Source organism: Acanthaster planci, unplaced genomic scaffold (genome assembly GCF_054643075.1).
Source record: "Acanthaster planci isolate LZ-2023a unplaced genomic scaffold, COTS_SCS Contig25, whole genome shotgun sequence".
Lineage (NCBI taxonomy): Eukaryota > Metazoa > Echinodermata > Asteroidea > Valvatida > Acanthasteridae > Acanthaster > Acanthaster planci.
In genome coordinates this window covers 94,241-120,970 of record NW_028257649.1, presented here as the reverse complement: position 1 = coordinate 120,970, position 26,730 = coordinate 94,241, and the positions used below count along the sequence as shown (strand labels likewise).

At 44.6% G+C, this 26,730-nt stretch overlaps 2 long non-coding RNA genes across 4 annotated transcripts in view; one reads left to right on the top strand and one right to left on the bottom strand.

The window, feature by feature from the left end:
• LOC110990855 (uncharacterized) overlaps positions 1-26,730 on the top strand; it is a 45,824-nt gene that overhangs the window by 7,713 nt on the left and 11,381 nt on the right. For 2 of the 3 annotated variants that reach the window (XR_015423883.1, XR_015423881.1), the window contains exons 3-4: positions 22,066-22,262; positions 23,351-23,618. This is a non-coding gene — a long non-coding RNA (uncharacterized LOC110990855). Of the gene's footprint in view, positions 1-22,065; positions 22,263-23,306; positions 23,619-26,730 lie in introns of all 3 variants that reach the window. The other variant, XR_015423882.1, reaches the window with a different exon arrangement.
• LOC147795448 (uncharacterized) lies at positions 6,001-7,841 on the bottom strand. Its single transcript, XR_015423898.1, has 2 exons — positions 7,577-7,841; positions 6,001-7,012 (listed from the first exon to the last, which is right to left on the bottom strand). It is a non-coding gene; the product is annotated as an uncharacterized LOC147795448 (long non-coding RNA).

The following is a 26,730-nucleotide window of genomic DNA, read 5'->3' as shown; positions in this document are numbered from 1 at the left end:
TTCTGGACAAAACCGGAAGTGGGCTTATTGTTTAGAAGTGGTAATACATGTACAGTAGGTATCAACTTGCTTTCAATGGTGTTAGTCGGTGGGGGTGTAGTATTCTGTAAATTATCTGCTGATAATATGATGTAATCATCGAGCGCCTTCTAGCGACAGGTTAAAATTTCTGAAACCGGAATTTTGAGTGGATGTCTGTGGCGAAGTTTGTCTGAATTGCCTGAATATTGACGTGTATGAGGATCTTCACCCAGTCAGCACATGTGTAAAATTTGGGGCCGATGACGTCATCAGATTGGAAGTTATGGTAAAAAGTTTTCTTATTTTTCAAAATTTGCTAAAAAATCAATAGTAACAGATTTAAGCGTGAATTGTGAAGTTGATAATTGGTGTACTTCTTCACACAGATGAAGCACCGACGTTGAAAACCTCTTTATTTGCGAACACGAAAATCCCTTTTGCATACTGTTACTGTGCATTGGCTGCTGTATGCGTGGATGCCCAATATCTGTCTGTAACGTGTGGCCGGCAGCGCACTGGCGTAAGGCATATACGCAGGACCTGGCAAAATGCCGAGCACGTGGTGCCGGGAGCAGATCCCATTATATGGAACGCCAAAAGAGACAAATGTTTAGAATCTCTAATCTGTGTACTTTGCGCGATAACAATAATGGTTCGTATTGTATTTTGCATTGCACGTCTGATTGAGTTGAAACCTTGCAGATAGTTAGGAAGGGAAGGTTTATAAACGGAGATTGACTTCATGTGATGACAATGTCATCAACCAACGAGTCACGTGACATTAGAGGTGCACTATTTAAAACTCTTGAAGTATATGTCCAATTGGGTTCAAACTTTGAAAGGGAAGTGATTTAGACGATTATTGACCTCATGTGATGATGACGTCATCATCAAAGGTGCAGCCTTCACAGCACTATATACATGTACCGTGAAGTACATGTCTAATTGGGTTCAAATGTATCTTGAAAGGAAAGAACTCTAGACGAACACTGACCTGATGTGGTAATGATTTCATCATGTGATTAGTCATGTGACATTAAAAATACATTCTTTACAGACCCATATCTTGTGTACTTCATGCCTGATTGGGCTGAAATTTCGTAGATAGCTAGAATGGGAAGTGTAACAGGCAAGGTGACATGATGTAAACTGTGCAAACTTTAATTCGTTATATCTCCCAAGGTCCAAAAGGGTTAGAATATTTCGTCATAATGAGGTCATCCAAAATAATATTAGAAACTTTGGGAACTCTTGGAAGATGTTTGAATAAGAAGTGAGAAATGAAAGTGTGGTAGTATCCCACATGAAGTAATTGCCCTTTTCTTAAGAAAAAAAGAAAATGCGAAAAAGTCCTTTGCTCTGTCCTTAAGACAGACAAAACCTCTAGTTTTATGTGTATTTATTTTTTGCAGTTAATTGGTAACGTTTGTCTGTAGTTTCTGTAGTGTTGTCATACATGTCCATGTAGCGTCCACTCGACAAGCGTATGCTTCTGGGGGGTCTCCATCCATCAACTAAATATGTACCATCGTTATCTCTGTATATTATCTGGAAATAAAGTGACGTGAAAGTGAGTAGAGCTGATGTAAATGACAGCCAACAAAAATATAACTGACTTGTCAGGGTGCCCGGAGCGCTGCGCCACTTCGCAGGCACGGCTGGCCACGCAGCGGTGGCTCGGGCTAGACTTCACAGGTACATGTATGACATTGTGTTTAGTGACTGATTTCATTCTTCAAATGTTGCCGTATAAGCCGCAGGGACATTTTCAATGTATAAGCAGCGTATATTCCGAAAGTTACGGTATCTTAAAAATATATCTTTATTAAAAAGAAATATTGATGAGCGGAACTCAAAAGCAAGCAGGGAGGTTTGTTTGAACCCCCCGAACCCCTCCAGCCTACAGGCCTGGTTGGTGAGGGTGAAAGAATAATCAAGTATGGTATGGGTCAAACTGGGAGTGGATTTTTTCCAGTCATCTACATGTGTATGAGGTCAGATTGAAGACATTGTTTGATTTTGGTGTCAGAGAAGGGGATATGGTGGCTGACATTTGCTTTTTTGGTGCCTACATGTAACTTAGCTACATGTATTTAGCCAGCTTTTTCATCACCTGGAATACTGCAATGGCCGCAGTGTTACCCAGATGTTGAATGTTAATGAAAATAGCTGGATGTCACAAACTAATTTTATTCTGAGGTATGGGATGACAAATACATGTAGCTTGTATGGCACTGAGACAATCACTAAAAACACAGCCACTGAAGAAGTTTGACATTTTTTATCAATTGTACATGTAGGGCCTGGAGGAATGGAGAATGGTAAATAACTCAGCTTTGAACATAAAAAGTTTATACATGTAGAAGTGCGGGTACCACTGTTTCATCTGAAAATCTGAGAATACTTTGCCCTAAAAGAGCAGGGTTACTTTTGCCCATGTCACAGACTCAGTGGGGGGGGGAAGGAGGGAGAAGGGGATTCCCTCCCCAAGAACTCAGCAGTGCCGTGCTCGATTTTGTAAAAACCTACCAGGCATGTAAAGACAGTTTTTTTCATGACAAATGCAAAGTTTGAACTCATTATATGCTTTTGTTGTTCTGGTCATATGAAGTTCAAGGCTACATGCATACCATACCAGCTATGGGTACCAGTACCAGCCTGCGTACATTGAGTACCACAGTGGAAAAAGTATACGTTGGTGGCTGATCTGTCGCAGAAAAATCTACGCTGCGCAAGAAAAGCATACATACTGTACATGTATCATTTTCACAATATTGTAGCGTGCCGCCGACCCTCACACTCGCCAGTGGTGTGCCGTCGGACAGACGCTCAGGATTAGGCCCTCCCGACGAGCGGTTATCGGGAAAACCTGGGACGTACCTCCGTTTGGGAGAAATGTACCCCCAGGCACCGCATGAAATCCGCAGTCACCCACACTTTCTCACTCTATGTGTGCACTCTGATTTATTCACTCCTATCTAGGCGTCTCCGTGGCGGGAGACTTGAATGTAATGGAACTCACTCAACACTTGTTATTCCACTCACCAACTCGGCTGCGTACCTGCTTGGTAGCTCCGGTTGCCGCGGGGTCCTCGGTCCGGCCGATTACTCTAAAGTGACCCAGGAGTGCGAGTTTGTGAGAGCTAGCTCGCGTGTGTACCAAGACTAACGTGCAACATGCAGAGCGCGACGTGCAGGCAAAGAGCGACGTGCAGGCAAAGAGCGACGTGCAGAAAAAGAGAGCGACGTGCAGCGAGCGCTGCCTTATATACCGCTAGCAACACACGCACTGGCTGCAGCGGCGCGGAGCCACCTCGCCGGGTACCAGCCCTAGACTGGCACTAGGCCAATGTTTCGTTACACAGCCTTGCCTTAAGTTTGGTGAGTCCCTTGACCATATAACTTACAATAAATAAAACAAAGAAACATTGGTCGTCTAAACCTATAGGCGCCTAAACTTATACATTTTAAAGATTTGTCCTTTCGTTCTAAGGAACGAGCTCTGGAAATCTGCGGCCTAAACAGGCTCCAAGTGACCTAGGTGCAGTCGTTTAGAAACTTTACAACATGTTCCAGGTCCTCAACTCAAATAACTTTAAAACTTTGGGATCAAAATAAGCAACAAAACATTGTACAACCTTTTTAGGCGCAAGGCGATTACTGTCCTCGCTTAACTTCTGGTAATCTAACGATAAACTGAAAATGTGATTTACACGGAACTTCCTTTCTCAAATTGAATAAGTTCCTATACAGGTTCTAAGCTTCTTCCACGTACTTAAATAAATTCTTATGACTGTAAACATGAAACTCTTTAAACAACCAACACAGCTTCTGCTCTTAGTTTAGCTTTTATGGCCGCAACTATTAAACTATAGAATACAACTTTTCACTTGGGTTAAACAACTTTCCGATGTAAGAAGGTAAACTTAGGTTACAAACTCGTGACCTCCGAATGTATACATAAAAACAACTTATAGTTTCTTCTTGACTCAGAAACCAGCCTTAAAATCAACATCGAAAACGCGCTCAGTTTCCTCTCGGGTAACCAAAAGTCTTCCGTGGTACAGGGTACGGGTCTTCCTCTCGGTGATCTTGGTCACGTTGCCAATCAGGGAACCTTCCAGGTATTCCTTGCTCATGGACGGCCCCACACTCTCTGTCTGGGATTCTTCATCAAGGATGATCCGGCGAAACTTCGCTGGGGGCGGCGACTCAAATGTACCCCCCGCCTCCTTAGGCTCACTTGCTTCCTTCAGAACGACGACACTGTAGTGACGGGATGAATAATCCTGCAGGGTTCGCGTCTCTCCAAGGTAAGTTTCCTTTTTCTCCGTCTCGGCGATCTTCACAACTTGTCCAGCGAAGAACCTTCCCAGGGGCATCCCTCCTGAGTGTCGTCTTGGCTCCTCTGGTGTGGCAGCAGTGCTACTCCTCGACCCAGTATTCTTTAACCGCTGCAGCTGCCGAACCAAGCTCAACGGCTTCCATCCTGCTGGCGGCATAGGCAAATTTTCCTCCGGCTTGCTATCCCACAACATCGACAAAATAGGCGATGATGCAAGCTCGAGGACATCCTCCCCACTGTCCGGCGACAGTCCAGCTGCAGTTCCCTGCTTGAAGTTATGCTTCGCCTCAGGCTTCTCAGACTCGCTTTGGGACACTGTCGTCTACGCTCTGTCCCCTAGCTCGGCGTCAACAGCCTCCGAACGCTCAGGTGTTTGCCCACCTGCCTCCTTCATTGCCTCGCCTAGCTTCGGCTCTACACCATCGGTTGGTGCTCTAGACACAGTGTTAGATGGAGTTTTCGCCTGCCCAGGCTTCTTGACACTTCCGCCATGATTTCTGCTGGGGAAGTCTTTCACCTGCTCGTGCCTGCGTTTCTTCTCTGCCATGTTCTTGGATTTCCCTGTGCTATCCCTTCGACGTCTGTCTTCGTGGGCCTCGTAGGTCTCACTCTTGATCTCCTTCACCTCGTTTACGCAGTCTGGGTGACAATCACGGTAGTGTGCCTTCAAATTATCCCAGCGACTATTCTTATGGGCGCAGTGCCTGCACCAGTAGTGTACCCGCGGCCCATGTTCCGTGACTACAATAGGTGGCGTTCCAGGCTTCTTTTGTGAAGGCTCGCCTGGCACTTAGGACACTTAGTGCGGTCCCCATCGTCTTTATCTCTTGACTTCTCCTGTCTCTCTCGGTCCATGGTGAATCTGTGTAGCGCCTGCATGGGAGGAAAGCAAAGGATGCATTTTACTTCTAGAGTGTTTCTCCCTCTCTCACATTCGCACAATCATGCACGCTTAAAGGTATCTCTGTGGCACTCGTCGATGCCTGGGGGGATTTCGACGCAGCGCGGTAGGCGCAGAAGGAACTTCAGGTCCCTCCGTGTCGTCACATCTGGTTGGAATACCGGGAAATGGGTTGTGTCGCTTGGGTGTGTCAGCAGCATGAGCTGGTTGTGGTGACGCTGCAATGGTGAACCCAGTGGGCACGAGACGTCGTTATGACGTCTTAAAGACGTCTAATATTGACGTCTTATTAATGTCTTTTTTGAGTCGTATATGCAAAGCCAAAAGACGTCAGCATCCTGACAAGTAAACGACGTCAGTGTCCCGACTAGAAAAAGACGTCAGCGTTATGACGAGTAAAAGATGTCAACATTGCGACTAACAAAAGACGTCAACATCGAGACTAATAAAAGACGTCAACATTGAGACTAATAAAAGACGTCAACATTGAGACTGATAAAAGACGTCAACATTGCGACTAAAAAAAGACGTCAACATTGCGACTAATAAAAGACGTCAGCATATTGAGCAGTAAAAGACGTCAGCATTAAGATGTCTTTTATCCATCAAATATCAAGGAAAAAAGACATCTGCATTGAACGAGTCATTTTTTTAAACTTTTTTATGATAAAAAGAAGTTCACATGCCTTAACACGCTGCCTGGCTATACAATAAATTTTGACTGAAGCGACTGTTTACAACTAAACAATTTTTTTTTATTTAACTCTGATTCTTCATATTATAATAACCTGTTAGCACACTTTGCTGAAAATGATGGTCTACACAAATATTATGTACCAATAATATTTCTGGTAAATTCAATGGCTTTTGACGGACAATTACAATTGCACCCAACACGATCAAAGTGACGATGAAACAAGGTACACTTGTGTTTACACTTCCTGGATAAAAGCAGTTAAAAGGTTTTACTTTTACGGACAAGGCAAGAATGGGAAACATTAAGCACACAGTACATGTACATGTAGTATAAGCCATGTAACTGAATATTTGGCAGAACAAAACATTTCCAACCAGGCAAGACTTAGTAAAATACGTTTTAGATGTACATGTAATGGCATTTATGAGTGGTAGAAAAACCAGACATCAGTTAATGAAAAGATGTATGCTTGTACTAATAAGACAATTCAAATCGAGTTGGCTTAGAATTTAAAAAAATGGAAATATTGAACACTTTTTAGACAAAATTTTGTCTCATGCAGTGGTTTGTCAAATTTTTAGAAAACAGACTATCCTGGAACAGGATGATCTAGTCAGTTACAATTTAAATTACTGAACGTGTTTTAATCCTGCAAACAATTTTACCCATGCCCCCCCAAAAAAACACATCAGACGTGTAATTTTGTTATAACCGTACTTTAAACAGCATTCATTGCTTCAACCTGAGGAAATAAACCTGAAGAAACAATGTACATATTTTACTTGAACAACAAAAGGTTTAAAGTTTCAAATAAGACCCAATACAAAAATAAGCTTTATGCTCGTTAGTTCAATATCACCGAAATATATGAAACAGCCAGGAAACAGGCCATCTGATGCACTAGACGGGTCGCACAGTTATCCGGTGGGCATGCCTGCTGAATTACTCAGGGCTCTTGGTTTGTCTCTGGTAGGAATACTAAGCTTGAAGTACTTCTCTATTCGTTGTCTTACTGCAGACACTGTTGTGCCGTGTGATGCAACACTTCCTGCAAATGTTAGACAAATAAGACAATTTATTTTTGTAAAAACTATAAGGACTTTGGTGGCAGTAAATAAACCGGTCCTCTACCATTGTTTACACCACGTCTGAGCTGAAGTGCGCATGTTCATTGTGATTGAGAATGAAAAAGAATTTTTCTGCCACCAACTGTCTCGAACATGTCTACATCGAGTGGCCAATATTGTACATGTACATTGCATCACATACATGTACTGTCATTACATTTTCACAGTTTAGTCTCACCAATACAATGGTATAACATTTAATCTTAAAAGGGTAAATTAGACTTATTGACACTGTTAGTATTTGCCATATTTGATGACACTGAAGTATGGGTACTGTGGCAAGCCCAGATGCTCCTTACTGCACTACGACTGCGAGTCTACGTACGACTACGAATAAACACTGTCTGTGGTCCACCCAGGGAGGTAGGAAACAACCGTGGCCAACCCGGTTGACTGTTGAGGATTAAAATTATTGCGTTTAAGCCTGACCTCTGCTTCACCAACAATGCCCATACGTAACAGAATTACAGTTTATAAGCACTTACCTTTTAAGGAAGGGCCTAACCCGTCTTTCTCTTCTTTAAACGGACAAGCTGCTTGCAGCGATACTTGTACATGTATGTACTCGAGCTCTCTTAATTCAAAGCACGGACAAAATTATGAAGTAGTCTGGTTCCCTGACCTGAAGATCTTTATTCCATTTCAAATACGTGTAGACGCCAAAGTCAATAGACCTAACCGTAGTTATGGAAGCCCGTTTTGACTTTTGGACATGACCTCAGTCTTTGCCATCGCTGGTTCCAGTCGGCATGCTCAGAGTCTCCTTGGAAGGCTGGAACCAGCTAAGACTAAGCCAGAGCCACTATAGTAGGGCGGTGCACACGCTCGAAGCCAGTCGTTGCTTGCGAGCAAGCAGGCAATGAAAGAAAATAGCCTCATCCATTCTAAATGTAGGGGTATTTTAATGTCATGTTTTTTAAAATCAGACGAGGGGGTTGAGGGTCAGTTCCACTGCAAATAATAATAAATCACAAGCAGGTGTACTAAACCATACTCGCAATTCCTCTAGTGTTAAAATTTCCCTGTAAACTGGACATTCGCACTATTGCTATCCCACACATCCCTCTTGACGAATAGATGAGAACAGTCAAACAGAACAGTCACCTGCGGCCGCAGGCGGGATTTCGCAATACACTGTATGCCATTGCTCTGTCGGACCATAAACCGAGTGAGAACCGGCAAAATCCGAGACGAACCAAAAGTCACCGTGCACAATCTTCATAAAGTTATCTAAATCTTTTTCTGTTGTATGTTGACGATTTGATAACGACTGTAAAATGACGTCGTAAAGACGTCGTGTGTTTCATGTATTGCTTGTTGAAGAAAACAGTTCAAACAGAGAGAAAAAAAGACGTCGTTAAGACGTCGTTTTCTCCGTTCACTGTATATGAGGTACCGATGATTCGATAATGACTGCAAAACGACGTCTTAAAGACGTCATGTTTTTTTGTGGTCATGGTTGCTGAAGAAATGTTTCTAACCGAGGATAAAAGACGTCTTTAAGACGTCGTTTTTTTGTCACGACCACTTTACGACACACGACCACATAACGACCACAAAAAGACGTCTTTCATGCGTCGTGTGCCCACTGGGAAGGGGCTGGCGTTTGGATTTAGGGGTCGCCCCCTTCGTATGGGTGTTTCGCTTTGCCCATTAGAATTACTTCCTGACGCTTGCGTTCGAGCAGGGCTTCTGTTCTCTGGTTGTCTTTGGCTTAGGGTACTTGTGCTGGTTTCTTCTGGCCCATCTTTGATCCATGCCACAAGGGGCTCCCCTGTGTAGGGTTTCTACCTGTCGCGGTGCACCACTTTCATCTTCCCTCGCTTTTTTCGTTGAATCCGGAAGATGACCTCAGACAGCTGGTGTACAATTAGATACGGGCCTTCCCACCGGCACTGCAATTTAGGTGAAACGCCCTTCTTTTTTGCAGGGTTGTGCAACCATGCAAATTCTCCTACCACCAGCTTGTCGGTTGCAGACCGTCTGTCGTAGTAGTTCTTCTGCCTCCTTGCACTTTGTTTCAGACACTTCCGTGCCCGATCATGTGCAAGACTCAGCTGTTCCCTCAGTTGTTGCGCATTGTCTGTGCCTATGCCATCTTCGTCTGGTTGGCCGTCACTATGTTGTTCGATGGTCAAGTCGACTGGGAGGCGCACTTCCCGTCCAAGCATTAGCATGTTGGGCGATGCGCCTGTAGACTCCTGAGGCGATGCCCGGTAGGCGAACATGGCCAAAGGAATCTTCTCGTCCCAGTCTCTTTGCCGCCGATGAGGTTCTAAAATCATCGAGACCATCGCAACCAATGTACGATTGAAGCGCTCAATCATCCCATCACTCTTCGGATTATAGGGGGTTGTGCGGGTTTTTTCAATCCCCAGTAGGCGACACATTTCGGAGAAGACCTGAGACTCGAAGCTACGCCCTTGGTCAGAATGTAGGACTTCGGGCACACCGAAGCGACAGACAAACTCTTTGACGAACTTGTCTGCAACCGTTGTAGCTGTCTGGTCAGGGATTGGGTAGGCCTCCGTCCACTTGCTCAGGTAGTCGCCTATAACAAGTATGTACTTGTTAATTGCCTCTCTCTGTCACCGGCAAAGGGCCCAACACGTCCAGCGCAACCCTTTCCATAGGCGCCCCAACCATTTTCTGCTGTAGCGGAGCTCTTCTAGTCTTCGTAGGTGATTTTTTCCGGGCGCAGACGTTACATTTTCTGAGAATGGATCGCACATCTGCCGCCATGCCGGCCCAGTAAAACCTCACCTTCACCTTTGCCAGCGTTTTCTTAACACCTAAGTGTCCCCCTGAGACACTTCCATGTAGTTGGCTAACAACTTCCTCTTGGTATTTGGTAGGCAGTACTGTGCGCCACCTTATCTCCCGTCCATCATTGGACTCCCACTTCCTGTGGAGAACTCCTCCGCGTATCTCCAATTGGCCCCAGTGGGTCTTGTATGCTCTCGCCTTAGGTGACAATCCGATGGCGCCTGCCAGGCCGCTCTGACTTGGGTTCTCTTTGGTAGCTATGACCAACCTCAATGTCTCTTCTTCCAGCTGAGCCTTCCGTAGCTCTTCTGCATCTAATGCCGGCTGCACCGTCACTACCCTTGAATGGGACACTGAGGCTGCACTTATTTGCTTCGTCGCCTGTTGTTCATCCATCGGCGGGCTGTCCACCTTTTGCATCTTCTCCTCTCGGCCACACTGGGTGCAGGGTTTCCTCGACAGACCATCCGCATTACTGTGAGCACGCCCTGGTCTGTGCACGACAGTGAAGTCAAACTCACTGATCACCTGCAACCATCTTGCCATCTGCCCTTGAGGATCTTTAAAATTCACAAGCCATCGCAAGGCTCCATGGTCGGTCCGAATCGTGACCCTACGCCCGTACAGGTATTGTCGAAACTGTTTCAGGAATACCACCACCGCCAGGAGCTCACGCCTCGTAACGCAATAGTTACGCTCCGCCTTGCCTAGCACCCTGCTCGCATAGGCGATGACTCGCTCTTGCCCGTCAATTACCTGTGACAGGACAGCTCCAATACCAGACGCACTAGCGTCAGTATCCAAGATGTAGTCGGCTTCAGCAACGGGGTAGGCAAGTCTGGCGACTCCTGTAGTCTTGTCTTGAGCTCCTGGAAGGCATCCTCGCAGGCGTCACTCCAAATGAAGTTCCTTGACTTCTCTGTGAGACTGTGTAGTGGGCGTGCGATGTCTGCAAACCCTAGAATGAATCTTCTATAATAAGATGCAAGCCCAAGAAAGCTCTGCACCGCTCTCGAAGTCTTGGGTGTTGGCCACTCTCTGATGGCGCGAATCTTATCTGGATCTGTGGCGATGCCTTCGCCTGACACAATGTGTCCAAGGTATAGCACGCTCTTCCTAAATAGGTGACATTTCCGGGGCTTCAACTTCAGACCCGCGGCTCGAAGGCGCTGGAAGACTGTCCCCAGGCGGTTCAATTCCTCCTCGACGGTCTTCGCAAACACGATTACATCGTCTAGATAGACTAACAGGGTCTCCCAGTGCAGGCCAGCCAGGACTCTCTCCATCAGCCGCTCGAAGGTGGATGGCGCATTGCATAGCCCGAAGGGCATGACACGCCAGGCGTACAAGCCACCTCGGACTACAAATGCCGACTTCTCTCTAGCTTCATCATCAAGCTCCACCTGCCAGTACCCGCTGGCGAGGTCTAATGTGGAAAACCACCTGCTGCCTGCAAGGGTATCGAGAGACTCATCGATGCGGGGTATAGGGAAGGCGTCCTTGATAGTCACTGCATTGAGACGACGATAGTCCACGCAAAATCGCTGGCTACCGTCCTTCTTCCTCACAAGGACCACATTTGATGCCCAAGGACTCTCGGTGGGCTCTATTCTTCCCTCCTTGATCATCCCCTGTATTTGGCAGTCGATTTCCTTCTGTTGCTTTGGCGGAAATCGCCTCGGCCGCTCCTTTATAGGACGCGCTGCACCTGTATCTATCTTATGTCGAACCAAGTTCGTACGACCAATGTCGTTGTCACTCCTTGCAAAGACGTCTTGGTTTCTGCTCAAGAGGTCAGCTATTCTGCCATGGTACTTCCCATCCACTTCCTGGATGCTTCGGTCGTACAACTCTTTCAGGTGTTCCGGGACTGACGCAGCTGTTCCCAACTCAGTAGGTGAAGGTCCCCCAGTGCCATCGACGTCGTCACCTTCCGCAGGCGTAAGGAACCCTACCATGGTTCCCTCCCTCACGACGCACTCTCTTTTCCCAGGGTTAAATACTCGCACAGGAAGCACCTCTTCCTCTGAGTTGACCAGAACTCGCGCTACGATCATGCCCTTGTCTGCTACCTCACTCCGATCCGATGGTTCTATGAGGCCAAACTTACTGCTGAGCTGCTCACCCATCACTAGGGCTGGCATCAACGCCTCGTGGCCTGCTGGGACCCTTGTGGTTTCCCCCACAACTACCCGGGCACATAGGCCTCCCCCACGTTGGTCCGTACAATTCATCTTCTCCCCGCTCAGCGTCAGCTCACAGGTCCGAAAGTCCGGGGAGCCCTTGGTTGATAACAGGAAATCCATCCCCAGGATCCCCTCAACTTCTCCCGTTTTGCCAAACACAGCTCGAACTGGACATGTCGTCTTGCCAATCTGCACTTCCACCCAGGCCCTGCCGAGAGTATCCATCCGGCTACCGTCAGCGTTCCGAACACCTATGCCATCACTCTCCAACCCTGGCTGCTTTTCTTTGGGTATTCGGAAGTAAAACTCCGAAGACAAGACGGAGTCAGTTGCTCCCGTGTCCACCAACAGCTTCACATTGACTCCCCTGACCTTCGCCTGCACAAAAAGCCCTGCTTGTGCCTTGTGGTCACTGTTTGGTCTCACATCGCCTTTCTCTATATTTCGCCTCTTTAGGCTGTCCTCGCCTTGGTACTCTGGCCCCTTTGCTGTTCCAGCTGTCCCTCGGGCCGTTGAGTCAGCTGGCTGTCGTTTCCCGACTCCTTTGCGCCCCGTTTGCCCCGTTGCGGACAATCACGTGCAAAATGGCCTTTGCCTTTGCACCTGTAGCACACGTCGTCTGACGTTGCCTCGCGCCTGACAGTAGTCCTAGGCGCTCCTTGTCGCCTTCCTTGCGTAGCCTCGAGCATTTTCGTCATCCGCTCTAGCCATTCGCGAACTTCCTTGTCGCTCTTCTGAAAAGACTCCTGCAGTTCGCCACATCTTTCCTCAAACTCGTTTCTAACTGCTTGCAGTGAATTGCTTGGTGCTCCATCCACCCCTCTGGCAAACTTCGTCCGCTTGTCGCAACGTTGCTCCTCAATCTTGAGGAAACCCTCTGTACTCAAGGCGGCGCGGATGGCTTCATCCAAGGACGACGGTTTGGCCCTGAATACTCCTTCACGGATGGCCTGCTCCCGTATCGCATCGGAGAAGTGCCCTCGCACTAATCGATCACGGCCCTCTTCTGTCAACTCCGGATAAGCCAGCGCCGTCAGATCACGTATGGACTGCCCCAGCTCTTGCAGCGTCTCCTTTTCTCTCTGACGCCTGTGGCGAAGTTCCATTAGGTGGTTCTCCGCCAGTTGCCCAGGCCCAAACCGTTTCTCAAGGAGGCCAAGCAGCTCCTTATAGGTGACTTCTTTTCCGCTGGTGGCCAGGTTCCCCAAAATCATGCAGGCTTGCTGCTAGGAAAACCTTTGCCTCCTTGTCAGTCCATCTGTTGGCCAACTTGCATGCTGCAATGTGCTGCTTATACTCTCGCCATGGAGTTTTTCTGTTGAATTTGTCTGGCAGGATGTTCGGCCGTTTCCCGCTACCTGTTGTCGCACAGCTTTCCGTCTCCACCTTTGCCTTCACTTTCTCTTCGGTACTGAGTGACTCCAACAGGCCATATCCGCACTGGGTACCCTGACTCACATACATTGACCAGCGTTCAGTCACTCTCGATGGTGACGTCTCTCTGCCGGTGGGTGTCCACCTCTCGCTGTCGCTGCAGTAGGCGTCGAAGTGGAGGGTTGTGTAGGCGCCGGTGTAGGCGGAGGCGCAGCTACCAGAAATCTTCTTCTCGGTTTAGGGGTGGGTCGAACCTTTGGCCCCAAGGTTGCAATCGACAAGTATGGTTCCCCTTGACTCGTGTCAAATCTTGCTAGTAGTTCTCTCACTTGCTGCTGAAGGCGCTGGTTCTCAGCTTTCAGAAGTTCCGACTCGTTGTGCTGGAAGTTGCTGTCTGACGAGTCGTACGTCGACAGGTCGCCATCAAAATCTATGAGGCTAACTGCCATCTCGCCTAGGTAGGTGTTGCACCTTCCCACACCCTGTATAGGCTACCGGTCACTGCTGATTCTGCGATGCCAATCCCACTTCTGACACCAAATTTGTAGTGTGCCGCCGACCCTCACACTCGCCAGTGGTGTGCCGTCGGACAGACGCTCTGGATTAGGCCCTCCCGACGAGCGGTTATCGGGAAAACCTGAGACGTACCTCCGTTTGGGAGAAATATACCTCCAGGCACCGCATGAAATCCGCAGTCACCCACACTTTCTCACTCTATGTGTGCACTCTGATTTATTCACTCCTACCTAGGCATCTCCTATACAGGTGGCGGGAGACTTGAATGTAATGGAACTCACTCAACACTTGTTATTCCACTCACCAACTCGGCTGCATACCTGTCTGGTAGCTCCGGTTGCCGCGGGATCCTCGGTCCGGCCGATTACTCTAAAGTGACCCAGGAGTGCGAGTTTGTGAGAGCTAGCTCGCGTGTGTACCAAGACTAACGTGCAACATGCAGAGCGCGACGTGCAGGCAAAGAGCGACGTGCAGAAAAAGAGAGCGACGTGCAGCGAGCGCTGCCTTATATACCGCTAGCAACACACGCACTGGCTGCAGCGGCGCGGAGCCACCTCGCCGGGTACCAGCCCTAGACTGGCACTAGGCCAATGTTTCGTTACAATATTCATGTCAAAGTGACCACAGAGAGTTACTCTGAAAACTCTTCAAGGGCTCAGCTCTTACAAAAATGCACTGATTGGAAAAAATTGGGAAGGGACAAATTCTGCCTCCTCCCCCAGCTCATTTAAGGTGAACTTAAGTTCGAGAATGCGAAGACTGCATCTGACAGTGTTGAGGGCAGGATTAAAGGAGCCGTCAGTGTAGATTTGAAGTATATTGTAAGCTGTTCCAAAGAGTGTTCATTATTTTGTTACCGATATTACCTCTGACATTGATGTCGATATGTAATATTTGGAAGATTTTATGCCATGAGGAAGGTGCTAAGCAGGGAGAAAGTACATGTAACAAAAGGGTATTGGAGTTTTCTGTGTGGTTTGTCTCCTTATTAAGTAGTATTTAGGGCAGTTGTTTTGATCTGTACTGTATGGTTTCAGTGGTTAAATACAAATCATTAAGAATTGATGGTAAAGGGTTACTGGTGGGTTATCACATTGAAGTTGGAGATGAATTCGGGAAGCGCACTGGAGAGCTCCAGTTTAGAGTTTAAGAGCTTGATAATGAATGCTGTCCAGTTTTTGTGTCATTCATGTACACGTGATAGTAGAATCTGAATGAAAGCTTCACATCTGTACTCAAGAATATGTTTGATACACCAGTTCACTAGTAAATTCTAATTTGTGTGCACACTATGCACATGTACAGTGTACATGTAAACTGGCAAGTGGAAGTAAGAAGCTTGTGTGGCCCATTGATAATGTGCAGGGCCCAGATTTCAATGTCGTGTCTCTCAGCTTCTGTACCTTTTTTTCACTTTTGTCTTTGGAAAACCTCCTAAAATCATTATACCTTTTACTCTTTGGTCTAAAAGGGTTTTATTCTAAATAACAAAACACAAGCTTTGCTTCTCCCCAAGTGCATGATCGATGTCAAAAGAACTAGTGCTCCTTTATGACCAAGTCCAATTACATAAAATAATTTTGTACTTCAGGGTACTATGCATCACTTGTACTGTGCAGAATCGCAGGTTAAATTGCAGGCTACAGTACCTTCAGACAGGGTTTAGATATTTATTTACCACAGATATGCACACATACCTGTAGATGGTCAACTGAGAATGCTGGATGGCACCCAAACATATCGCACATCTTGGTTTCACCATGTGATTCTACCTCCATGGTTTCACAGCTCATGCACACAGAACGGACCTCATGCTTTTTGAACGAACAACATTTTCAAGTTTTATTGTGTTCCCCAAAAATCTCACTCACATCAGAAAGTAATAGGCATAATGATTTTAGAGGGTTTCCTGTAGACAAAAGTAAAAACAAGTACAGAAGCTGTGAGAATAATGATGTTGAAATTTCTGCCCTTCTACATTTTCAATGGGCTGCTCAAGCTTGTTGCTTCCACTTGCCTTTTATATGCATGCGTACATAAATAAGAGTTTATTAGTGAACTGGTCTATTAAGACAGAGTGTAACTGAAATAGTACATGTATATTACAGTCAGTGCCCAATATGTGATTCTGTTGATACAGCAGTTAAGTTTTCTTTTGCATTTTACAGCGATGTTATCTATTAACTTGTCAATAGTAACACCCAGGAATTTGGTCGATTGCAAGATTTGGATTCAGTGGTTTTGGATAAACTTAAATAGAGAGTTATTGGTCTTCTTTGTAAAAATGACTGCAATTGTGTTGGGATGAGATGCTTTAGCTTGAAACCCAATATTTCGCACTAGAAGAGAATGTTGTCGAGACGTTTTTGGATTTTTTCCTCAAGGAAAGAGATGTTTCTGTTGGATTTCTAAATTTCTACCAGTATACATGTATATTACCGGTATCTGCATATTGAGAAACTCTGACATTAAGGAGGTTGTGAGAGTGATCAACATCAAGAGTAGTAGGCTAATAATGTTGCCCTGGGGGACAACATTTTCTGAAATTCTTTCAGTGGAAAGGGTTTTAGTCTTATTTGTACCAGTAGCTTGCATTTTCTAAGAAACTTGTTTTTCAGGCTTTGTTGATGGCCAATTCAAGATTAAGGATGTGGTATGGAGTGGATAGGGTGACAAAATGAAGATACAGTGTATGGCAGGATCTTTCCCCAGTTGGAAAATGGGAATGAGGTTAGTATCTTTCTACTGTTTGGGACATTGAGAAGTGTGCCAAATCAGGTTGAAGATTAAAAGTATTCCCTGACTTTTATGGGAAAATGTTTGATGTCCTTATTGTTGATTCCATCTTTGCCAGGTGTTGTGCATTTGGAGGACTCAATGGCATGATTCCATTCATGTATATTGTACATGTAGCATGTCCTACTGATCAGGGTTCGACACTGGTATAGAATCACACACAGCCGCAACTCGCTGTTTTTGGTCACGAAATCTGTTTTAATGCTGTTGTCCACAACAATGCATTTTCAGCTCAGCTCTAAACATGGCGCCTGACGGCAGGGACTGCGCAGGCGCGAGGCGGGAAAACCGCGGGCTGTTCGCATACCAGTGCGGGCAGCCAGCCAACTCCATGCGGGTCCGAGCTGGCGCCCCCACCGGCCAGACCCGCCGGCGCTACAATATTGATTGAATGGTTCATTAAATACATTAAAGTATCATTGTTATCATTTAGATTGAGATTGTTTTCAGTGTCTTGTTACATGTAAGTATTGATGGAAGAGGGACTGTAATTTTCAGTTCTACTGATTTTGGCAAAGTTGTTGACCAGTGCCTTGGCTTTATCTTTATAAGTACCAGATATGATATCATTGCCATTGTAGTGTTAAACTGGATAGTACCGTACCCCTTGTTTGGATAGGATCAATCCATTTGATCTTGTTTCTGATAACTTTTGTGTAAGTCTTGGGATTATATTATCGCAAAATCTTTGCAATTTTTATTTTTTAGCAGCTTTAGTAGTTTTCATAGCAATGGCACATACATGTACCTTTTTATAAATTGTAATTTATTAATTGAGATTCTAAGGTTTCTCAAAGCCTGATTGTGTCTTTCCATGTAAACATGAAAGGCACTGTCTAGTATGATGGTTCCACCTCTGACTTATTACAATCAAGAGTGAAGTCAAGGAGAGTTGTGTTTTGGTGCAAACCCTGTTTGCCATCTTTGCCTTCACCGAGTCAGAGGATGGGAACTACATGTACACTGTATGTGTATATTCACACCAGAAGTGATGGCGGCTTCTTCAACCTTGCCCACCTGAGAGCAAAGACCAAACTGGAGGCAGTACTTCCCTGAAAACAGCTCTCTGGAGATGATGCAATACTAGTAGCACACACATACAAGAGGGACTATAATGACTTTAGTTGCGCATACTTGCAAGGAGTTTGGTCTTCTGATCAGTCTATAAAATACCAACATCATGGGGCAAGATGTCAGCTCCAGGTGGAAGGAGAAGAGGAGACGCAGACACCAGCAAGCTTGTTTAGCTCCTATGAACCCAGGCACAGGCTTCACTTGCAGCACTTGCAACAGAGCCTGCCTTTTGAGGATTGGCCAGTTCAGCCACAGCAGGTTATTCAAGTCAACCACTGATTGACCAGCTCAGGCTACATTCAGATGTTTTAAATTCACTTAAAATGGTGGTTACGGTACACCTGATTTGGTGTAACTTTTGCATTGAAACGATGTCTGGACGCTTTCCAAGTTACACCAAATCAGTTTCATTTCAGAGTTAAAATGGGGATTTAATCCACCTCAGAGGGAGGGTTTAGCATTGAACCATAATGGCTTTTGCAGAAATGCATCCGGTTCAGCGCATTGACCTAGAGTTACGTAACAGCTTTTCTTTGGTGCGCTTTTGTTATAAACAATGAGGTGTACAATGTAACCGCATGCTTAATGACCTGTGCAATGCTATCATCCTATAAAACTGCCATTACAACATGGAAAAAAGCGGTCACTCTCGTCTGCCTCTCTGTGGTATATTGCCAGAATTGCCGCTGTAATCGGGAAAAAGCGATACATTTTGTTGTATTTGCCTTCTAAAGATGCCTAAGACTGGTAATATGTCTGTAAGGCTGTGGACTGCTGATGAGCATTTTTCTAGGGCAACCATCATTTGTTGCATTGCAATGATATGTGAACAAGTGTTTCCCGATAGAGCACCATGTTGCAAACATAACACAAACGCTGGTACCTGGGTGACAATCAGCATGTTTTTACAGTAAGTATATCGGCAACCAGTCCAAACCTGCTTCAAGCACACATCGGCCATGTGTGTGTGTACACAAACTTAAGTGGGATTAATTTAAATGAGTGGAAGTTCTTCATGACCCCAAGAAAAGGAGATAGACCGTTTTGGGTTAAAGCTGCCAAATTAAAATGGTTCCAAAGGCTCGGTGAGTTTTAATTTTACGACTGCCATCTGTGGTGAATGACCATTTTAACTTTTACCGTTTTCACTAACACAGTGTCTGAACATAGCCTCAGGTGCAGCTCCATTGTCTTCCGAGACTGACGGATGCCAACAAGCGTTTAATGGTTAGGCAGTGGTCGTTTCCACATGTGTCTTGTAGCACAATCCAATTTCTTGTTGGAGGCTATGCAAGGGGAAGCTGGAGTGAGGGAACTGTGTGATGTGTTAACCCTGGTGCCTTCTCCAGTATTAAGACAAACCAGATTGTTATTGATGTCATCAATAATTTATCCATTGTGGTCAAGTTTAGAGTTGCCACACAGCAGGTTAAGACTGTTGAAATAAAAAAAAGAGCTACCCTTACAAACCAACAGCTTTGGAGATCGATAACAAATCTTCCAAAGGATCCTCAACATACCCGTTTTTTACCAACTCCAACTCCATGCCTTTTAAACAATCTGTCTGGCACTTCCGCTTGCCTGTGCAGCGGCAGTTGCTCACCTGGATTGGAGGCAATGCAAGCCAAAACTCTTAATATCTGTTACAAACAGGGCTAAAGCCTCAAAGATAACTTCCCTTACACTTGAATCCGAGTGTGGCTGATTAATACCCCTCAATTTGCACCCACCTTTAATTTTTGACTGAGCATAAAAAATAAAGGCATCTGATTCCAGAAAGTTCAGCAGCGGATAAATATTTCTTTAACAAATCTACTGGACTATACCTAGAATCTGTCTTATTTCTGACTATTTGTCTACCCTCTCAATACTCGTCGGTTGTGCTTGACAGAATGAGCAGAGTAAAACCCTCATAAATGAAAGAAATGTCACGTTCATACGTGGGGTGGTGATACCCTACAGTGGTGGGGTACACCTAAGTTTTAAGTTGGGCACTGATCTCTCTGGCGATTAAGGTACTCTAAATACAGATCGAGAACTGGCACAAAGAATGATTCTCACTGTACATGTATATTAGAGTTGGTTTAGTTCTATGTGAAATCAAGTTGAGAAATTTAGGACTGTCCCATTATTGAGATTGAGAAAATTTACACATTTGCGGATGGTAATAAATGGAGTTGACAGTGATATGGATTGATTGACCAGTAATGAAAAAAGCTTATGGTGTGAGTGTGATAATTGCAAGAATAAAAAGGTAAGTCATAAGATATGGCAGAGCCAGTGGGCAAAGGGATAATAAAGGATAAAAGGATAATTAAAGGGTAGGCTAAAGGATAAAAGGGCACTGTGCAACCTGCTCTCTCTACAGAGTTCAGCTGTGTAAAGACCACACAATGAAACAATGCAGTATATGTAATAGTCATTGAGTCCTAACATGAAACAGCCGTTATGCTTCATGCATGTGTACAAGTCACATTGCCAAACTAAAAACTTTCACGACAATGCAACAAATAAAATCAGTCCAAATGACGCATTTGTGAACTGACTTGGAGCCCATACTTGGCCCATACATACTACAACAAATCTTTCCATGCAAACAGGCCAACAATAAATGGATGATAAAAGTTGCAAAATGCTTAGGACAAATATGAACTTACGTTCTGACAGAACAAACTCCTGCTAAAGAGAGGCAGATTGTCACGTACGCCATGACAAAGTATGGTGTAGCGTACAAGAATACCTTCATGTCTGGTATGAACTAATGGACTAGAACCCATTGTAGCAGACTAATATTGATGAGGTTACGGTTAATTTATGATTATGACCATGAACAACCGCTGGGGCCACTTTACACAGAAAATACAACGATTTAAATATTATGTCAGGACTGTGTTGAACAAGTAGGAACACTCAAGGTTTGTGAGAAAGTGCGTGGTATGGAAACCTGAGAGAACCCTAGACTTGACAAAGTTTGACCACCACAGAAACATGAGAAATCTTGATATGAGCAAGTTCACTAAATCGTAAAAAAAGTGTATGCCAAAAGACAAATTGTAACTGATCTCAAGGTCATAAGATGTGCCTCTTTGTTTGCATTATACAAGTAAGAATCTATGATTTCCTTTAGAACTGATGCAGGTACTGGCCTTTACTTTGCAATTGGTTAAGAGAGCCATTGTTAAGGCCTTCTAGAGTAAACTTTACGAGTGAAAAGACTGTGGGATCATCAATTCCGGCCATTTTGTGTGCCCAAGATATGGATGTTAACATCTTAATAACTGGTGCTGGGGAATTACACGTTTTACTTAAATGAGTTAAATATAGATATATAATCAAAGGGGTCTTCATTTATGTGCTTTTTCCAAGACCCCTAGCCCAACTGGTTTTTTGCATGCATTATATGTGAGTAAAATATGAAACCCGGCAATTGTGTGCACACCGCTGTGGAAACTGTACGCACATGATTTGACTACTCACACATGAGAACGATGGCAACACATGCGTGATCCATTAGCTGCAGGCTTATCCTGTTTTGTGTTAGTGGAACTTATGTGCAAAACAACTTAGAAAAGTTCTCATTTTCTTACGAGTGGACTGAGATCCTTAAACAAAATAAAATTAGAAATAATAATGTTTGATTTGTTCACTGTTGCTAAAATTACAATACAAAATAACTTCATAAGGGGCAGTAATTTCAAAATAGTTTTGCTTAAAACATGCCCCAGAGAGGCTTAGAATGCACCAGAGAGCATCTTAACTTTAAACCCCATGCCGTAATGGCTTCGCGTTTGTGCTCACAGTTTCAGTTTTTTTTACAATCCTCCAATCACATCCCTGCCAACATGAAGCGAATCTCCTATACCCTGCGTGCCCCCCGCAAGGGTATGCTACTTGCATCACTCAAAATTCCAGTACACATTCCTCCGCCCATTCCACAGCTGTACATTCTGCCCTTCATTCTTGAAGAAAACAACTATGTTCTAATTCATAGTACCCAATCACTCAAACGAACATTTTTACCTTCTTTGGTATATAATACATGTATATTCATCATAAATGGGTGGTTTATTGTGACGACTTTGATGAAGTTTTATATTTGGAAATAACTGGTTTTTCCTTTAATAAACTTCCTGACTGAAATGTTTGGTTTCTGGAGCAGTAAGGAGATGCCAGTATATTAGCTTTTTGGTTGAATACAGGGTACATGTACATGTGTGTATAAATCATCCACAATCAGTTGTTTTTCTTTTGTTGCTTTTCAGGACTACAGTGAGAACGCATCTGTGCTGGTCTACTGACACCATTGTGCTGTCTTGGGAGGGAGCCAGCAGATAGACCACGCCCACCCATTCCACTTTGTCACTATCTGGTGGTCATTAAAGGACACCATTCAGGTCGATGGGGTGTTCTAATGAACGGTTGACTGATGGAGCAGGAAATTCATTAAGGCAGTAAAGAGGTAAGTTTCTATCAGGCCATTTTCGTCATGTCTCAGGAAAAGTATTATGTCGCTGTAATACAAGCATGCATACATGTAGTAGATAGATGTCTCAGAGAGCTTCATTTGTGAATTTCAAAGTTGGTTGGATCTTGTTGATGTTTGCGACAAAACTAGGAATCAGTCAAGAATTTTGTTAGAGATGACCAGTACATTGTCTCTGTAGCGCCACTATGTGAGAATTTCTTTCTGCTTTTTTTAAAGTATTTTGTTTCAGAAGTCATGCAGGGTGATGTCACATATTTCAGGGCATGCTGTTGGGCCATTGAAGGAAATACTTTTTCTGAAATGGAAACAGTTGTGGTCGAGAATTGAGTTCCAGAAGATCTTTGATGTCGTAGTGACTTGTTTTTGGATTGAGTTGCTTTAGTACAGTGTAATTGGTGTTGTTTATCACATGGTTAACTAGGATGTCCCCTTTTTGTTTTTTAATGGGGGACTAGTTTTTGCCTGATGATGTTTTTAGTCAGTGTCTTAGCCCAATGTGGGTCAGTGGGTGAGTTCAAATTTGGTGGCTTCCCAATTTTCTTCTCAATCTGGTGTCACAGAAAAGGTTGATTTGGGATGCCAAGTGGAAAGTGGTTTTAAAGGATTTTTTTTTGGAGTATTGTTCAGGGAATAAATATTAAACTAACGTTTAAGACCAGCGAAGCGCATATTTATTCCCATTCATAAATACCTTTTTATTCAGAGACTCAAAAGAAGTCAACAGATGATGGATTTCCAACAATTTTTTCTAAAACTTCACTTTTATTTTCCCAAACATCCCCATCTATTTTATGGTATATTCCTTTTGAAAATTGTCCAATAGAATAGAAGTAAATAGACTTTGCGTGCGCCTGGGGCATTCTGCGTGTTGCGTCACACACAGACCCATGACTAATAAGGATGGAGTAAACTGTCTCATCCAAGTTTTAGTGTGTGTTTTACACAGCAGTCATTGTCACTTCTCAGCAGGCATGATCAAATGTGAACACATGATCAAGTTGCACGTTTCTCTGCCAGTTTTGTTTTCATTCTTTTTAAACACAATCTCTGGTCACTGCAAGATGCCGAAGTCTGGGAAGAGAGTGGCAGCAACCGTTTGGCCTTCTGAGGGGAGGAAACCGCACTGAAAGCCTCGCTCTGCTACCGGTAAGCCTACGCAAAGCCGGGGAGATGTTTCTGAGGCAACCCCACGTTCGGTTGGGCTAGAGAAAAGTATACTGGCAGCAGCCACACCATCATCTGCAATTCCTTCTAGTGCTGTAGATGGATCTCTCCCACCCGGACGCCCGCAAAGTGCTGCCGCTGCACTGCCTGTGACTTCGGGGCTTGGTGAGTCAGATGTTCACTGCAATCTTTTTCCCTTACCTGTTGTGGGCCACCAATCCATTCCTCATTTAATTTCAATTGGTGATCCTACTCCTAGTATTAGTTCATCTGCATTGCCTTTGACTTCCATCCCTATTTCACTTCAAGCTGTGAGTGCTGTGTCTGCAATGGCTAATGCACAAAACTACACCGCACTAACCAGTGTTTGTGACGAGCTGGGGCTAGAAAAAATTTGGAAACGGGAGTTTGTTGAATTTGGTTCTTTGCTACGGCCAATTCATACTGTGTTTGGTAATACTCATTCTCACGACTTTGTACTTATGATAAGTTTGCCTGAATTACCCACCTTGCAAATTCGCCCCCCAGCTCAGCACATTTGCATAACGTCCACTGAGCAATGGACTTCTGCCATATATGTCTGCTTTCTTGGTTTTTGCATCCATTTACTTGATTTGCCATCTGGACTGCACCCAACAACAGAGCTGCCAAGTGGTACAGATTTTCCGTAATTGGTACAGAAATTGATCGTCATTACCGGTCCGAATTGGTGTGATACCCATTTCTGCAACAATCACGGCTTGCGTATGACGAATCATGCATGAGAACACCACGCCACCGTACTCGCTTGGACATTTCTACGATCGCACGGACTTCGCCATTCTTTCTTGGAAAAGAAATGGCTTCTAAGGCTAAACGTATGAAAAAGCTGCAGACGTTTAGAGAAGCATACCACAAGAAATGGCCATGTATCACGGCATCTTCAATAGGTGAAAATTTTGTGCGATGTACGCTGTGCTCCAGCAAATTCTCGATCGGACACGGGGGATCAAGTGACGTCAAAGTACATGTCCAAGTCATTGAAAAATCGGGCAGGTGAGGATGATAGGGAAGGGAATCAGGACATAGCAACATTTTTCCGCCCCAAAGACAATGGTACCATTCAAGCTGAGGTGTTAATGGTGCAGTTTCTTACCGAGCATACATGTATACCGGTATGCACGTGTTATAATAAGAATTTGGATTACCTGTATTGCGAACATTGGTTTCTATGCCTATGCTGCGGGTGCCCTGTGGAAGTACACACATCATCAAAGGCTGTCCATTTGATTTATAATTTGGCATGCAAAGCAAATATAATACAAAACTGTTTTTCATTAAAATACATGTATATTACTTTCCACATACTGAAAACTCCCATACTACATCTACAATGTAAACATGCTGTGTTGTACAATGCGCATCAAATAAAAATAGTATTTTTGTAGCCAATCTGCTCTGTGAAAGAAGTTACTGATTTCCTTTGAAAATTACTGGTTTTTAGAGTTGAGATTACTGAAATGCTCCGAAAGAACTTGGCAGCTCTGCGACAATTACTGAAATGTACCCATACTGTCCGATCTGCAGCCTTCCATTGCACAGGTTCTGGCTGGCGCGATTATGATATCCAGTTCCATCTTCACCAAACGCGAATGCCTGCTCGTTCCTTGGCCAGCATCGACACTGAATTGTGGCTAATGCTAGTGGGTGGTCCCTCACCAAACTTTTGTCGTACCTACCCCCTTAAGTCCTCCCAACAGCCATTCCACAACTGGATCGTACATCCTCTCAGCAGGAACAGTGAGGCACTGCTCGTACATGTACACAATGATATTATCAGGGAGATTCAGTTGGGCCGCATTGCTGGTCCTTTTCTAGCCCCCCATTGCCTGACTTGCGCTGTTCTGCAGTTGGTCTAGCCCCTAAGCAAATGCCGGGTGAATTTCGTGTGATACACAATCTTTCCTCCCCATTGGGCGATTCCGTTAATGATCACACTGACCCGTCTCTTACCATTGTTAATTACTTGAGTTTTGATGACGCGATAGGGTTGGTCTTAGGTTTAGGCACTTATGGCTAAATCTGACATTAAGTTGGCTTTTTACTCGCTTTCAGTTCACCCGGATGATTTTAACCTGTTAGAGTTCTTCTTCAATGGGTCATACTATCCGTACTGCAACAAATGTATGCCCATGGGTTGCTCCATGTCGTGTGTGACATTCGAACAGTTTAGCACATTTCAAGGAATGTTCTGTTCCCGCAAAGTGGCAATGACTGATGGTATCATTCACTACCTCGACAATTTCCTTTTTGTGGGAAGTGCCAATTCCAGTGACTGCGCTCGTGCTCTTCAGTTCATTTATGGTCGTTTGTAAGGAGTTTGAGTTCCCTTAGTGTCAGACAGAACGGTTGGTCCGGCTAATAACATCACTTTCCTAGGGTTGGCAATCGACCCTATTGCTCAGACAATTCAGGTTCTGCCCGTGAAAATCAGGTCCATACTAGAGAAGTTGGATAATGCATTATCTAAACCAAAAATTATTCTCAGGGACCTGCAGTCTTTGATAGGAGGTTTAAATTTCATCTGTAAAGCTGTTTGCCAAGGCTGTGCATTTTTGCGTCGTTTGTTTGATTTAAATGTACATGTAACCTGCGGCCTTTAGAAGCCACATCATCGTATCCGCATTTCTTCTGGAGCATGCACCAATCTGTTGGCATGGCAACAGTTCTTAGTCCATTTCAATGGCTCAGTCATGTTCCCCACCCAAGTCTGGCAGTCCAGTCACACCTTACGGTTGTACACCAATGCTTCAGCCGATATAGGTTTTGGTGCATTCTTTCATGGTCATTGGACTCACGGCAGATGGCCCTTGTATTTGTGTGCTCTAATGTATAATTTTGAAAACAGTCTCTGCCTCTGAATGTAAAAGTTCCTTTTGTAAGGAATAATGATACCCATAGTTATGACACTAGGTCATCAAACAAGCTTCATCTCAACAAAGTTTCAAGTTTGCCACATCTTCAACTGTTACAATCCTGGACAATCCTCGGTTGGCCTCCAGACCCCCTTTTCAGTGTTGGGTGTGTGCGCACGGTCTGTGCTCCAGCTGGACAACATTGACCGGGGGAGTGGGAGAGGGGGCTTGAGATTGTATGGCTATTACCAAGTGTTCCAACAAGTCTGTCCAGAATTGTAGATACCAGGGACCCCATCGTACTGTAGAACTGAAGTTGATCATTCTGTCCATTGGCGTCAAGTGTAGCATGCAAAAGGAATTATAAAACAAGTATGCAATTG